The sequence below is a fragment of the Sceloporus occidentalis genome, unplaced genomic scaffold, assembly GCF_023333645.1.
Source record: "Sceloporus occidentalis isolate IW3139 unplaced genomic scaffold, rSceOcc1.0.p SCAF_5, whole genome shotgun sequence".
In the NCBI taxonomy this organism is placed as follows: Eukaryota; Metazoa; Chordata; class Lepidosauria; order Squamata; family Phrynosomatidae; genus Sceloporus; species Sceloporus occidentalis.
The window spans coordinates 117,080,438-117,095,691 of record NW_028316985.1 but is presented as its reverse complement, the minus strand read 5'-3'; the positions used below and the strand labels follow the sequence as shown (position 1 = coordinate 117,095,691).

General features: G+C 41.3%; 1 long non-coding RNA gene across 1 annotated transcript in view; it reads right to left on the bottom strand.

Moving 5' to 3' along the window:
- Positions 1 to 122: 122 nt before the first annotated feature.
- The window catches only part of LOC149312706 (uncharacterized), a 15,656-nt gene continuing 524 nt past the window's right edge, over positions 123 to 15,254 (bottom strand). Inside the window, exons 2-4 of the long non-coding RNA XR_016281426.1 lie at positions 12,719 to 12,784; positions 11,176 to 11,248; positions 123 to 450 (exon numbers count right to left, since the gene is read on the bottom strand). This is a non-coding gene — a long non-coding RNA (uncharacterized LOC149312706). The remainder of the gene's footprint in view (positions 451 to 11,175; positions 11,249 to 12,718; positions 12,785 to 15,254) is intronic.

Genomic DNA, 15,254 nt, shown 5'->3' with positions numbered 1-15,254 from the left:
AAATATTGAATAGAAATCACTTAAAAACATTTAAAGCAACTAAAGCAATTGTTTAAAACAATTAAAAGCATATTAAAACCTACTCATTGCACTACCTCAACCAGTTAAAAACTGAAGGCCTGTTTATATCTGAGTTTATTTCCTGTTTACTTTAAATGGGACTGAAGAGTGGCTAATTTTTCTCTAGACTGGAGCTGAAGAAGTTACACAGGTACAATATGTTAAGCATAAAACAGTTTCCACTTCAAGCTATTTCTGACTTATGGTGACCATAAGGTAACATGATGGAGTTTTCTTGGCAAGATGCAGAGAAGGGGTGCTTTTGCTTTCCTTTGAGAGAGTTGTGACTTGCACAAGGTCACCCAGTGGATTTCTATGGCTGAGTAGGGATTCAAACTCTGGTCGCCAAAGTCATACTCCAGTGTTCAAAGCATTACACAATGCTGGCTCCTGCCAGCAAAACCATTTCAAAATATACAACTGTTAGATATTCTTCTTATGATGTGTCCTTGCTTATAAAATAACACAGATGCTTTCCAAAGGATCTGTGTTCTTAATTAAGTGTATTGCCCTAAAGAACCTCTGGAACAGAAATGCATTGGGACTTGGGTTTAGTCTTAAATTCTAGAAATGTTATTCTTAAGGAAGGAGATCGTGGATAGTTTGAGTCCCCAACAAAAAAATTAATTTGCCTCTCAATATATCCTGAACACAGCTTCTCCCGACTAGTACTATTACACGACTTAGCTCATTTGTGGGAAACACTCCTCAGATTTAGTGAGGGTGCAATGCAAACCTGAAAAAAACCTTTTTAATAGATTGCCGGTGTCGTCATGATGACAAGTGATACTTCTATTTATAACATTAATCTCCTTTTGTTGGCATGATACGGACGTGCAGTAGCTAAACTACATAACCCCCCTCCCAACACTTTGTATTTTTATAAATAAGCTTTGTGTGTATGTATATGTGCCTTCAGGTTCCTGGTCAACTTACGGTGGCCTCATAAATTTCATAGGGTTTTCTTAGGCAAGAAATTCATACTCAGAGGTGGTTTTGCCAGTTCCTTCCTTTGCAACAATGCACCATATTTAGTGTTGAGAAATGCAGCTCTCCACAGTGCTATACCTCAAAACATGTGCACATATTAAATTAGTACAGTTAAAATAGTCATTAAAGGCGTAATTCTTCATAATACGTTACATGTATCAACAGTTGTTTGACTTGCTTGTCTAGTGTTCTCATCTAGCTTTTCCAAAACAAACAAACCCCTCCTGGTTGTCCTTGCTGCAAAGAAATGCACTGAGTAATTTGTTTTCTTCCCACAACTATTGGAAAAGTGTGTTCACTAACAATTGCATACATATATTCACTTACATCTGCACAGAAATATATCTCAAAGACCTCAGTGGCACTCGCTTCCAGATAAGTATGTGTGGGATTGCAACCAAAAAGTGGAATGTAGGGGCTGTGAATACATCTCTGAACCAGATTGCTGTCCTGCAGCTGGGCTGTATCCTCTCTTGAGATGAGAGCAGAAATGTTGCATTGATGCTGATAAAGTTATCGTACCAAGAGAAATACTAGTTGATTATTCATTTTCAGTTGTCTGAGATGGTCCTTATCCTTTGTGACTTGGTATCTCTTGCTGCTATAGAAATAATAGCACAGCACATATGGAAAGTTATATGTACTAGTCCCACCAGTTTTCTTAAAGTCCTGAAACATATATTTCAGAAATCAATCAGCAGATCAAATCCAAAATAAAATGGGATGTCCATAATGGTACGACACCTACGAAGAGAGATAAAGTTGTATTTCTGTACTTGTGTTGATACGGTTATTATTTGTTTTAGGATTGAAAAAAAGACATCTAGAATTCTCTGAGATGCTTAGTTACTGCTAACTGATTGATCAATAGATTCAGAATATTTCTGTTTCCAAAACTTAACTGCAAACACCAGTCATTCTTTCTTTTATAGATGGTAGGACAATACGAGTAGAAAAAGAGTAGGAAGAGAGGAAAACCATGTTACTCATGGAGCCACAAAGGAACCACCACCCTAAGTTTGCAAGACCTGGGGAGGTCTGTTGATAAGAGAGTGATTTGGAGTTCTCTCATTCATAGGGGTGCCATAAGGCAAAGTCAACTTGATGGCAGTTAACAACAAAAGACAATTTCACTGTAGTAACTATAAAATTAAAAAAAAACTCCATTCAGAAGTTAAGAAAGTCCATCTGCACCTTTAAAAGTGTTTGCTTATCCCACAACTGTCAGGATCTTTCATTATTTGGGGTTATGGGATATTCCTCATCTTCATTCTTTGCTAACAGAGCAACATAAAGAAAAGCTATATCTGTAACACAGGAGTGGTCAGACTTTATTTTTGGACGTTATCACTGCTACGGTATCCACTGTTATCTATTTCACTTACTCTGTACCTGTGATTTTGTTTGCCCATTCTTCTCAGCCTTATGGGTCATTATATTGCATAACTATAGATAAGCAGAGTGTATAGGCAGCAAGCAATAGATATTAGATATATTTACCCCAAAAATAACTTGCACCTTGCTGGGCTCAGAAATTATGTTGGCTGTTCTATGTGTTAAGAATAAGGGTTGTATTAAACTTTGCTCATATTTACAGTCAAGAACTGTCTCTCTCTCACAGCATTTCAAAGGTTATTATTCCAATCCATTCATCCTCTAAAGACTGCCCTTGTATGTAAACCAACGGTCATTCTTCTTTCACTCTTTTAATAAGCTTATTTTTTTTAAAAACACACACCAAACAAACCAATTTCTGTTTAAAACTACCTATTTAGCTGAAGAAAACTTGTAGCAGATGGAGTTTGGAATTCTTTCTGCAACCATGATGTTTATTGTATAGCGAATTATTATTGCAACCTTGAGCTACCTGTCATGGAGATAATCTGGCTATAATTGAAACTAGTCCGTCTTGATTGCTGAGCAAAATGAACAAGACGAAAGAGTCTCAAAAGTATTTGATTCCTTCTTTCAAACGTTTCTGAATTACTTTGTAAGAGTTAACCCGTACACTTGTGGTTTGGCCTAATGTATTTTAAAAAACAGCTCTGTTAGTAAAGTCAAATTAGGAACATAATAATGGCAGAAACTTTGTCAATACACTACGTGTTGCTACATGTATTTTCAAAGCCAATATTCTTCGATTAAGTTGCTGAAGAACATGGAATTTTAAAGACAAATGTGATTCATTCCTGGGGAAGGCACTGAACCTGAAAATTGCTGCTGCATTTCCCCGATTTAGGACAGCAACTGAGTTACTGTAGAAAGATTACCCCTTGGATGAGCATGTTTCCTTGTAGGTGGAATGAAACATAATGTCACATCAGTTCAAAGTAGTGTGTGAGCATGTGATAGATCTCCTCCAAATTTAACTTTTCCACTCATTTATATCAAGATTTATATTGCAAAATCACAATGTATTGTAAAAGCTTTTGTGATGTCTGTTTCTTCATCCCTTAATTTTGTCCATGCTGAATGAGACCCCAGTCTCAATGCCGGTTAAGCAAAGGAATACATCCCTTCGCCTGTGAAGATCTATTTAACTGTGTGTATTTGCACAGATTGTAGTTCCGTTGCCTTTGAAAAACAAATTGCTTGTGGTTAATTTCATGTTTCATGTCTCTCCAACAGCAACAATCCTACCTCAACCGCTTCTGACATTAAGATGACAAAAGCAATTTGTGACAGGCAGTGTATGTTTCTTTCAAAGAAAATTGTCAAATACGATTAGACAAAGACAAGCAACTCTCTTGATGCAGGCAGAGAACTGTGCGGTACTCTTCTGGAATTTGTTATCTTGAGAGAATAAACGCTGTCTTGACACCTTCCTGGTGCTTAATACTTGCCTCATATCCTTGCCCCTCTCCTTTTTCCACATTGTACAAATGAACATGAGATTATGCTTCAACCAGATCCTAGTAAGCGTGTTACCTATTCCATGAAGTCCGATTTGCAAGGCATGTTTCAAACATTTGGATTTCCTTCATCGGTAATGCAGAATGTAGTCTTCGTTTTAGAAATGCCTTCCTCCTTTTCTTGTCTTGAGCTACTTCTGCAACAGACATCTGCAAGCGATCCATTTCAGGTGCATAGGTATTCATAAGCTTGGTGGGACCATGTCTGGACCATGCTGGCCGACTTATGGAGACTATATGAATTTCATGGGGTGCTTTTTTGTTGGTGGTCCTCCATCCAAGGTCTGAATATCCTAACGGCAGCAGATCCCATTTGATCTTGGAAGCTAAGCAGTTACTGCTTAGAAAGGAGACTGCCCTGGCTCATTCACTCACCATTCTAGCTGCAGTGGTGGGACTTCTGTTGAAGGTGTCAGATGCTTGACAGGTACAGACACATGGCAAGTTCCCCAGCTGAACAAGAAACAGGGAAACCTTGTTGTTATTGTGATTGCTGGGGGGGGGGGGGGGAGTGACCTGGGCATTTTCCATAGTCATGGCCAACTTCTCTCACAATTATTACAGAAGTTCCCCCCTCCCCAAATTGTCTCTTGTTTCTGTGCATGAAGAAGAAAGGACATGTGCTAAGAGTCTAAAGCATGAGGGGCAGCATATGTCCTTTCTTCATCATGCACAGAAAAGAGGCTATTTGGGGGACTTCTGTAATAATTGTGAAAGAAGTTGCCCATGACTTAGAGTGACAATAGGAAACACCCAAGTCACTCTCCTCATGTTTGCCATGTGGGTAAAGAGAGATCTTGGGGCCCCTTTGAGACTCACTGAAAGAAAGAAGTTGGCAGCATGAGCTTTCCTAGACTAAACTCTATTTCCTCAGATGCATGCTGAGGAAGATGCATCTGAGGAAGTAGACTGAAGTCTATGAAAGCTCATGCTGCCAACTTCTTTCTTCCAGTGAGCCTCAAAGGGGCCACAAGATATCTCTATGTACTGATGCTGCAGACTAACATGGCTATATCTTTGAATTCTCCCAGGTGGACAAAGAGTTGTACTTTCCTGGGTCCAAAACCCTGTGCTTTGAGCCCTCCAAAAAGCTTGCCATTGCACTCTCTGGCAATACTTGTATGGATTTTATGTAACTGTGGGGCACCCATTGTGCAATACAGGTCTTTCCAAAAGAAACCCAGCTACTCTAGGAATTTGGGACCACTTCAGCTGCCAACCTTGAGGTCTGCTGCTATCATTCCAACACCTCTCCTCTGACTACAAGGCACTCTGTTCCCATCCCACCCCCCTTACTCTGTGTGTTGGGGGTTTTAGTAGTAAGAGGAGGCTGCTTTCAGAGAAAGAAAACTTTTGTTGGAAGAGTTTTTATATAAGGGTGGGTACTAAGCAGAGCTTAAGGCTGTTTCATAAGGAGAGGGGAAGGGAGGATTGGCTCAGGATTTTTCAAGGAGGATAAAAAACAAAACCCCCAAACCTGGCTCTTCTCTGCAGGGTCGCTGCTGGAAGAAAGGAGACCCCAAAAGGTGGACAAAGTGGGCACTGCAGCGGAGAGGAAGGAAGTCAGGAGGAAAGGGCAGATGCAGAAAGGCCAGGACATCTCTTCTTGAGGGAGGTGGGTTCCAATTCTTTCCCCATCCTCTCTTTGGCAGAGCCTCTTGGAAAGAACAGACAAGGGAGGGGGCAGTGGAGCTTGGTGGAGGCAAAGGGGATGAGTGGTTTTGTCCTGGAGATGGTGGTGATGATGGTGGTGGGGAGGGGATGGGGGGTGTGGATTGCCGAAGCGGACAAAATGCTGAGCCACCCCCCTTGGGAAGGAGCCTGCTGCCAGCCCCAGTGCCTGCTGCCCGGCTGGTGCAAGGTTTGCGAGGCAGGCAAGGCAGCAGAGAGACCCAGCAGGCAAGGATCGGACCATGCTGGCCCTCCATCCGCTCCCTCCGGAGGAAGAGCCCTACAGGCAGGTCCAGCCCAAGCACCGGGTAAGCCAAGCCCAGATGGAGCCTTTGAGGTTTTGGCCGGGGTGTCCTCCTTTCCCAGGACCCGTCCTCCACCCCGACCTCCTCTCCAGGAGGGATCCCGCAAGGACCTCTCTAAGGTCGCCCTCCACTCCTGCTTGAGCTGGAAGGGGACCCCCTGGAGACCACCTTCTCAATGCCCTTCCATTGGAAGTGGTTTTTCTGAGGAGGAGGATGAGGATGAGGATGAAGTGGTTTTCTGATGATGATGATGATGGGGATTCAAATGCATCTGAGGAAGTCGACTCTAGGAGAGCTCCTGCTGCCAACTTTTTGTCTTCCAGTCAAAGAGGCTCCTGATGAGTTCTCTTTCGATGAGGGTTTGGAGCTTTTGGTTTGCCTATGTCTTACTCTCCCTTTTTCTTTTCCTCCATTTTTGCGGTGCTTTAGGAGGACATCTGGTCCCCTTGAGCTGGGATGCCAGCAGGAGCAAAGAAAGCCTCGGGACAGTCCCTGCGGGTGGGAGACCTTTTTCTTGATCGATTTCTTTCCAAGAGATCCCAGGGAAGGAGAGCGGTGGGCATAATGGTTGGAGCTTTGGAGACCAGGGTTGGATCTCCAGATCGGCCCATGAAAAGCCATGGCGAGTCACACTCTCTCAGCCTCAGGGGAAGGCAAAGGCCAACCTCTTCTGAACCCACCTTGCCAAGGAAACCCCATCGTAGGGTGGCCCTCAATAGGGAACGACTTGGAAGGAGAATTTGGTGGCTGCAAGTTAGTTTGGAAGGGGAAAGTGGAGGAGAGAAATAAAGGAGGGTCGTAGCAGTGTGGGCTCTTGGGCTTCCACATGAAAAAGCTCTGGTGCACCAAGAAGCGACATCTCCACCTCCCAGAATTCCATAGCATGGAGCCAAGGCAGTTCAAGTGCGGTCGAACTGGATCATTTCTGCAGTGAGGTTGCAGCCTTGTGTCTACCGTTCTCTAGTGAACCCATTAGACTCCCTCCTTGGGAGTCTTTAAGCAGAGGCTGGATGGCCATCTGTCAATGGGGATGATTTGATTGAGAGTTCCTGCATGGCAGAAGGGGGGAGTTGGACTGGATGGCCTTTGGGGTCTCTTCCAACTCTAGGATTATATGATTCTATGGCAAATTCAATCAGAAAAGCAGTCTGCAAAGGGATCTTGCAGGACCTTTGAAAGACGTTGGTAGCCTGAGCCTGACTTGAGCCTCCTCCCTGAGATGCATGCCTTCCTCTCACCTTCAGCCTCCAAGAGCCTTTTGTCCTCAAAAGAGAGAAGCTGGTCTGCAGCTGAGGAAGGAGGCTCAAGGCAAGGAAAGCTCAGGCTACCAACTTCTCTCCTTCAATTCCTTCCAATGTGTGAGGAAGTCTGTTGTGAAAGCTCAGGCTCCCAGCTTTCTTTCTTTCTTTTATAAGTTAGTCTTCAAGGTGCTGCAAGATCCCTTTGCCTTTTCAGAAACTGAAGATCAGAGGCAGGAGGATAAAGAGGAGGAAAGAGAGGAGAAAGTGATCTGGTTAGAAGGTAAATGAATGTAGCTAGGAACTGTATGGGATGGGTATGGAGGGGGGGGTCAGAGAACACTAAACAGCTTCCCAGTAGTAGTAGTAGTAGCTGTTGTTGTTTTATTCAGTCATTGACCAGTATAAAATAGAATAATAAAAATAGGAACAGCTTCCTAATGTTCAGCAGTAGAAACAATATGCTTGCTATGTTTGATGAATGTTTCTTTTAAGTCTCTTTGAAGTGGTTTCTTTTTTTAAAAAAAGTAAACATCAATAAAAAATTATTAAATTAAAACAACAACAACAAAAAAGAAAGACCCCTTTGCCTTTTCCAGACCCACAAGGCTGGGTCTCTGAATATTACCAGCATCGGAGAAAACATCACCTGCAACAGGTTGTATCCCCACCCTCTGCTGTCAAAAAATAAGCAGAGAGGAGGGTGCCAAAGAAAGGCATTTTGTTTGCTGTCTTGCTGGTTTTAATGTTGCGGGATTCTTCTTTTCTTCTTTGGAAAAGCAAAGGTGATCCTTTTCCCCTGAAAGTCTAGGGAGACCTGCTGCCTCTTTCCCAAATTCATATTTCTTCTTCTTCTTCTTCTTCTTCTTCTTCTTCTTCTTCTTCTTCTTCTCCTTCTCCTGGGTTCTTTCCCTTCACAACAGTCCACTTGTGGATCCAGGGTTAGAAAAAGCACAGAGGAAAAGTGATCCTGCTTTTTTAAACAATATATTTTTTTTAGCTTTTACAACTATTTTAGCTTCCACGGCTGATCGCGGTTGCTTAAGCCTCTTCTTGCTTGTCAGTCTGCTTTCCCACTCCATTCCCACCTTCCCCTAAAAATAACAGCAAGATCAAACTCCTAATAAGAAGCCAAAAGGAGTAAAGGTAGAGAGCAGATGAAACTTGGAAAAATAGGGTGCCTTGGTGTGAATCTGGCTTCACCCACTTGCCTGTTAACCAGGCTGATCTGTCTCAATAAATTGATATCGGAAGATCCCAGATCAATAGCTTAAAACTTCATCAGTTGGAAATTTTATTTCCCAAAGAATCTCCTGTATAGTTTTATTTCCTTCTAATCAGTAATTGCAGGAACTGGTTGGAAAGACCTTTGCGCCTTCAAGGAATGGGATCTGGGGCAATCTTATACACAGAGAGGTGGATTTTACTGCATTCACTGATTGGAATCGCTTAGACCCCAAGGGCCATCCAGTCCAACCCCCTTTTGCCATGCAGGAATTCTCCATCAAAACATCCCCAACAGATGGGCATCCAGGGAAGGCTCTTCATGCTAGCAATGGGAAGGCCCTGTGTGCAGCTATTTCATCTTTTCAAAGGAGGATGAAGGAAAGTAGTGGAATAACAGCAGAGCCTTATGGTCGATGACTATTCTGAAGCCTCCCTACAATTCAGGAGATGAGGGAGCCCTGTCTGTCATGAAAATCTTGTCTGGAGCCCAGTGGAATTTAATTCTGAGTTGGCTTTAAGGCCATTTCCCTGCGAGTGACTACAATTTTAGGTCCAGTCATTCCTTCAGATGTCAAATGCTGTTTAGATCCCCAGCTCTTCATCTAATCTGGCACTTCTGAGTCAGATCCACTGAAGCCTCCTCAGATCCACAGGCATTAGATTGGCTGGTCTGGCCCTGGTTTGTTGTGTAATGTGGAGAGGAAAGAAAGGGAGAGAAAACAACAACCGCACCCCCAGATGTTGTTCTGTTTGTGACCGCAGCATCGCTTACATAACTCCTTTATATATCAAGGGATATTAATCATCCCGTGGAACAGGTAGAAGAGAAATGGGCCACATTTTTGGGTCTCACAGTTGGAAGGAAGTTCCTTCCTGCACCCATGGGCCTTAAAGTTTCATGCCACCCGTTTGAGTTTTAGGAACTTTTGAGTAGCTCTTTTTTGTGCAGATCTGATTTCCAAAGGAGTCATCAAAACAATGATAGTTCTCAGAAGTGAAATGTACGTGATTGTTCCAATTTGATATAACCAAGTTTCCGAGATTTTGCCAGGCCCCAGTGGACATCTCAGTTTATCTGGTAAAGATAAGCCGGAGCTACATTTGTTCAGTGAACAAAGGAAACAAAGCTAAGGTTGCTTTCTGCAAGAACATGCTGTCTTCCAAAATCTACTTCAGTCTATTCCCTTAAGCAGTTACAAATCATCAGTACTGTCTGCTTCCAGTTGTTGTTTTTCTGGATCTATTTTAGCTTCTACAACCGACCTGGAAAACCTTTATTATTGTTTGGAGAGAAGCAGCCACCCTTTAACTGTTCAGTGGTTGGGAACTCTCACGGTTTACCATAGTAGTTAACTAGTGATTTAAATTCAAAAGGCAGTCAATGGGAAAATGGAGTAATCTTTCTTAGGTTATCAAAGCAGCTTGCAGTAGTAGCACATTCCCTTCATAACCTGGCAGTACGGAAACCTGACTGCACCTACAGTGTATCTGCAAATATTATCTCCTTAATCAAGAGCAGTTTAGTTTAATATTATTTGGGGATAATCTGGAGTCATCAAAATATCAAAGCTAGATGGGTTATAATCAGGAATGTGTCTTCTGGAATAAAACAAAAAAGTCATTCCTAGTGCCAAAATAGCTATAATTATACGCATGAACACATGAACTCGGGGTTTGTTCATTTGTTTACTCCATTTGTAGTCTATTTCCACTCATTCTATGGACATTTGGTTAATTTTGGAAAGTCTGTAGACATAGTTTGCAGCATGCTGCATTTGGTTATTTACTATTTTGATGCACTAACTCTTCTTCTTTGGATCCTGCTGCAATATTGCTAGGAAAAACAATTGATTGAGTGTTCAGTCTTCACTTACAAATGCTAGGAGTTAGTAGTGAGGCTGTCCTGGCAACCCTTTCCTAACATTAGAAGGCATTTCCCAACCTCCTGTTAGGTCGGGGAAAGCCTTTTGCTGCATACTGTTGAATGAAGAAGAATTTCAGATTTACATTTGTTATCAGAAGTACAGACCTGGCAATAGCATTAGCCAGACTGACATACATTAGTTGTATTAATAAACAAAATGAATGATTTTGTACATATAGTTCTGGAGTTGGTTTGTGTCGTCTTTACTGTCAGCTAGATTTGGCATCGAGAGCCAGGGAGGCATAATGGTTTGTGTGTTGGACTACAGTTCTGGAGACCAGGGTTTGAATCCCTGCTTAGCCATGGAAACCCACTGGGTGACCTTGGTCAAGTCATACTCTCTCAGCCTCAAAGCTGGGCAAGGCAAACCCACTCTGATGAAATCTTGCCAAGAAAAGCCCATGATAGGGTCACTTTAGGGTTGCCATAAACTGGAAATGACTTGAAGGCACACAACAACAGCATTTGGCATCAGGCTGTCTGCCTTCCTAAAGAACTTTGATACTGTCTATTCTTCTTTCAAATGCAGAATGTCGCATACAGAGAATGTTTCAATTTTTCACTCATAGTGAACACTCCTGTGAACCATCCAAGTGTTGTTGGTGTGTCTCATTGTAGTTCTTTCACACTTCTGACATTTACTTTTATGTATTAATACATGTGCATGTATATATAGTCACACACACAGGGGCACATACACTGCAGATTTTTGTTAAAGGATGCATTAATTTCCTCAAAGATTTAAGAAACTCAGAATATTTTTTTGCAATAGATGCAGATAATGTTTGAAGTAATCTGAGTAATCTCCAGAACAACTTTAAAATGCTGTACAAATTTTGAGTACTTACCTGAAAATTCATTACCACATCGCCACCATTTAATACTGTATGGGCAGTTTTGTAGTTTTCTACTTTTTCAGATCTAAAAATAGAAACATGGTTCCTTAGTCCCATTTTTTCCCATTAATCTGCTTTTTGTTTTGATTTGTTTTACCAATATGAAAAGGGAAACAATCCTTTATCATGTTTATACCATTAATGAAGTGTGATTGCAAGTACACATTCTGTTTCTTAATTTGTAGGAAAATGATTTTTTTTAAAAGATTAATGTCTTCAAAATATCTTTCCATGTTTTGTGGAAGTATTCCAATGAATACTACAAACAGATTAGACGGCAAATATCTGTATCTAATCTCTCAAATCTCTCAAATAATGGAAGGTTTGTGTTTCTGAAAAAGCGATTCAAAACAGCGAAGATGGTAGCCTTCAGGAAAAACAAATGGAGTAAATATGTAAGAAAAAACAAATGAGAAAAGAAATAAAAACATTATTGCAGTTGTCTGAACCAAGGAGATGATGTGACTGATGTTTTCCTTCAACAAGTGACATGGTTTAGGGAAGTCAAATTAGTAACGGGAGAATCAAACGACTGTGATATCTGCCGAGAGACAAAACTTTGCTATATATGGACTCTCTGGCAAATGATTTATATGTCTTGCTGACATCTCCCCTTTTCAGTGGGTGGAGAGATGTAAAAAAAGGGATCTTCAATCCTTGTTTTTAATTAATGAAAATAGATTATCAGTGAAGAGAAATGACTATGTAATGCTGGAATCCATTATCTTATGGAATGTCAAAGGTGAGCATATCAAACATATACGTCAGGTTTTAGGAGTTATTGGTAGGATTCCATGGATAGGCTCCAAAATGAGGAACCTCTAGAGAGAATGGACCCTAAATGTTATTTGTTGGGAATATGCTTAAATGAAGTATTGGAAAGTAAATATGGCAAAATCTTATTTTATATAGCCACAGCAACTCGAGTGGTCTATTCGGCTAAATGGAAAAAGAAGGAATATCCAGGGGGTAAAGAATGCTTATTTATACTATTAGAATGTATGGTTACGTATACGTTTGCTTCATTATTGAAAGGAGGATCATGGAAAGAGCAGAAGAAAGAATGGGATTCCTTGATAAATTTTCTGAAAGAAAATGGACATGAGAAAATGATTGTAGAATTATAATATAACAGAATATGATTTGATGCATAAGTGTGGTAAAGCACTTAGAACTTAGAGATGATATAATTTTACTTTCACTTTAGAAAGTTAAGGTGAAGAGGGAAAAGATAAGTGACTGTATGGACCTAGGTTTTTGGATCTAAAAACGGAAGAGATCGATATGAGATATTATGAACCAATCTTGACAGGACTCAGGAAGTCGTATGTTTTGTGATGTATGGTTTTTGATGATGCTGGATTGTATGTGGTATATAGCATTTTGTTTTTGTTATGAATGTATCATATGTTTAGATGTAAATGTGTGTTTTATAAAAGTTCTAGAAATTTAATATAACAGAAACAAAAGCAACAAAAAACACAAAATGAGGAACCTCTAAAGCAGGGTTTTGATAATGCAGTCCTCCAGATCGCAATGAATTGCAACTCCCAGCAGAAACCTAGACAGTAAGGACAATTTGGCAACTGGATTAATAAATGGGGAGGAAAGATCTTCCACTTATGGTTTTCAAGCAAAGAATGGACATCTTTGAGTCCCTATGTTGGGAAGCAGTTGGGATATAAGATGATAATAGTAATCATCATCATCATCATGATCATCTATTTTTTAAGCAGACTCAAGCTCTGGATTTCCTGTAGCTGGCAGGAGATTAGTGGCAAGGCCAGCTCCAGATAGATAAAGGTCTGTTGAAGCACAGATCACTGGCATTGGGTTGTACAGTATTGCTCTTTTACTTATATACACTACAAATCCCATTAGAGCAGCTTTTATTATCATGGCATTTCTGTGCTGGGGGGAACGAATGTGTTGGGTTTGTGGCCATCATCAAGGTGTCATAGGTTATCTGTAGAAAGATGTTCATAAAAAGAAATGCTGACTGTTTCTCATAGTTCCTAATGGAGGAAGCTAAAAATAGTTCCCTATATATGGAGTTTCCAGATATAGGGATACAGGAGGGGATAGCTTGCCTATATCCCACATGAGGGGATGGGATTTTCCCCTCAAAAGGTTTGTTCCTTACAGTGATGGCGAACCTATGGCATGCGTGCCAGAGGTGGCACTCAGAGCCCTCTCTGTGGGCACATGTGCTGTCACCCCAGCACAGAGTTTGCCAGAGTTTGTTACTAGAAAGCTAGAGGGACATGGCACTTTGTAATAAATAAGTGGGTTTTGGGTTGCAGTTTGGGCACTCGGTCTCTAAAAGGTTCACCATCAATGGTTCCTCATGTGATAAATCCAGACTCTGAAGCCCCTCACACTGCTTTTTTTGTGTGTTTTAGTAATACATCAGGAGAAAAAAGTTTCCCTCCCATCTGCCTCAATAACAGGAAAACACCCCAATTACACAATCTGTATTAGCTAGAAGACATCTCCAACACAATCCACACTGAAGAAATAAAGCAGTTTGACACCATTTTAACTGCCATGACACAATGCTATGGAATTCTGGGATGTAGTTTCATAAGACATTTAATCTTCCCTGTCAGAGAGCTCTGGTGCAACCACCAAACTACAAATCCCAGAATCCCATAGCAATTAAAGCGGTGTCAAACTGCATTATTGCTTTGGTGTGGATGCAGCCTTAGTTTAAGGTGCTTTCCTCCAAACAATAGTAATGTTTTCCAGGGAAGATTGCACAAGCTGTTTAGGTCCAGAAAAGAAACAACTGGAAGCAGAGAATATTATTTCATAAGGTTTGCCACAACATATATTTTATTATTATGGCAAACTTCCTTGGGTTCCTGCTATTAACGTCGATCAGTCTTTAAGTTGCAATATTTTCCTGACAGAGACTACTAATAAAAGATTTCAAAGGTCCAAAACACATTTCAGAAATAATCCAGTTTGAGACCGCTTTAACTGCATTGGCTCAATGCTATGGAATTCTGGGAATTTTGCACCTTTGAAATCTTTTTTATTATTTTTCAGTGCAAATGTAGACCTCAATGCTAGGGGATCCTGGGAATTGTGAGTGTAGTCTGACAATCCCAAAGTTAAAGCCCCAAGGTTAAAGATTTTTAGGTACACAATACTGATGCAAATCACTGTGAAACAAAACTGTAACCCTTCTGCCCAGGTCTTCTCTTATTGTCGTTTATTGTAAAGAGAACACTAGTATGAAACATGGCAGGCTTATCACATTTCTTATCTTAGCAGCCAGGGATATGATGAAGTTTTTAACAAAATGGCCAATAAGAAACACCATTTTGTTTCCTTCTTCCTCAAGCTAAACCCATGCAAAATGTGTAAGGTTATCCTCAGCCCTCAAAAGACTAAATTAACCCCCCTTTCTTTACACATTTGAGGTAAATAATATGGAAATTGGGCATAAACACGGCTCAGGGCACTGTCTACAGCCATTTCCTGATGAGGCGATAAAATGGCTGCATCCACACTTGAGAAATAACCCGGTTTGGGATCGCTTTAACTCTTTTTCTGGCTCAAGGCTATGGAATTCTGGCCCCACAACAAACTCCAACTCCCCGAATCCCCTATCCTTGAGCCAGACACACTTAAATCGGTGCCAAACCGGGTTATTTCTCCAATGTGAATGCAACCAATGTTTTATCTTTCTCCTCAGCGAAAAGAGCGGGAGGGCTGAGGGAAAAGGAGGCCATGGCTGAGGAATGGCTGCTCAAAGGGGGAAAAGGGAGCAGGCCATGGCAGGGGATTCCCTCAGAGATGTGTCAACCGAGTTTCCAAATGCTTTGGGTTGTTATGGAGGAAGGTGTCCTTTTTCCCTCTCTAGCTCCGACCGAGGGAAACCTACAGCAGCCGCAGCAGGGGCAACCACCCTTTCTATAAATAAGCGGCTAGGTCAGATTCCAGGTTTCATGGTTTCCCTTTTGCAATGGAAAGTCTGAGGCGGAGGGAAATGCCTTCGCAAAAATAGAGCTCGGCGCCATTGG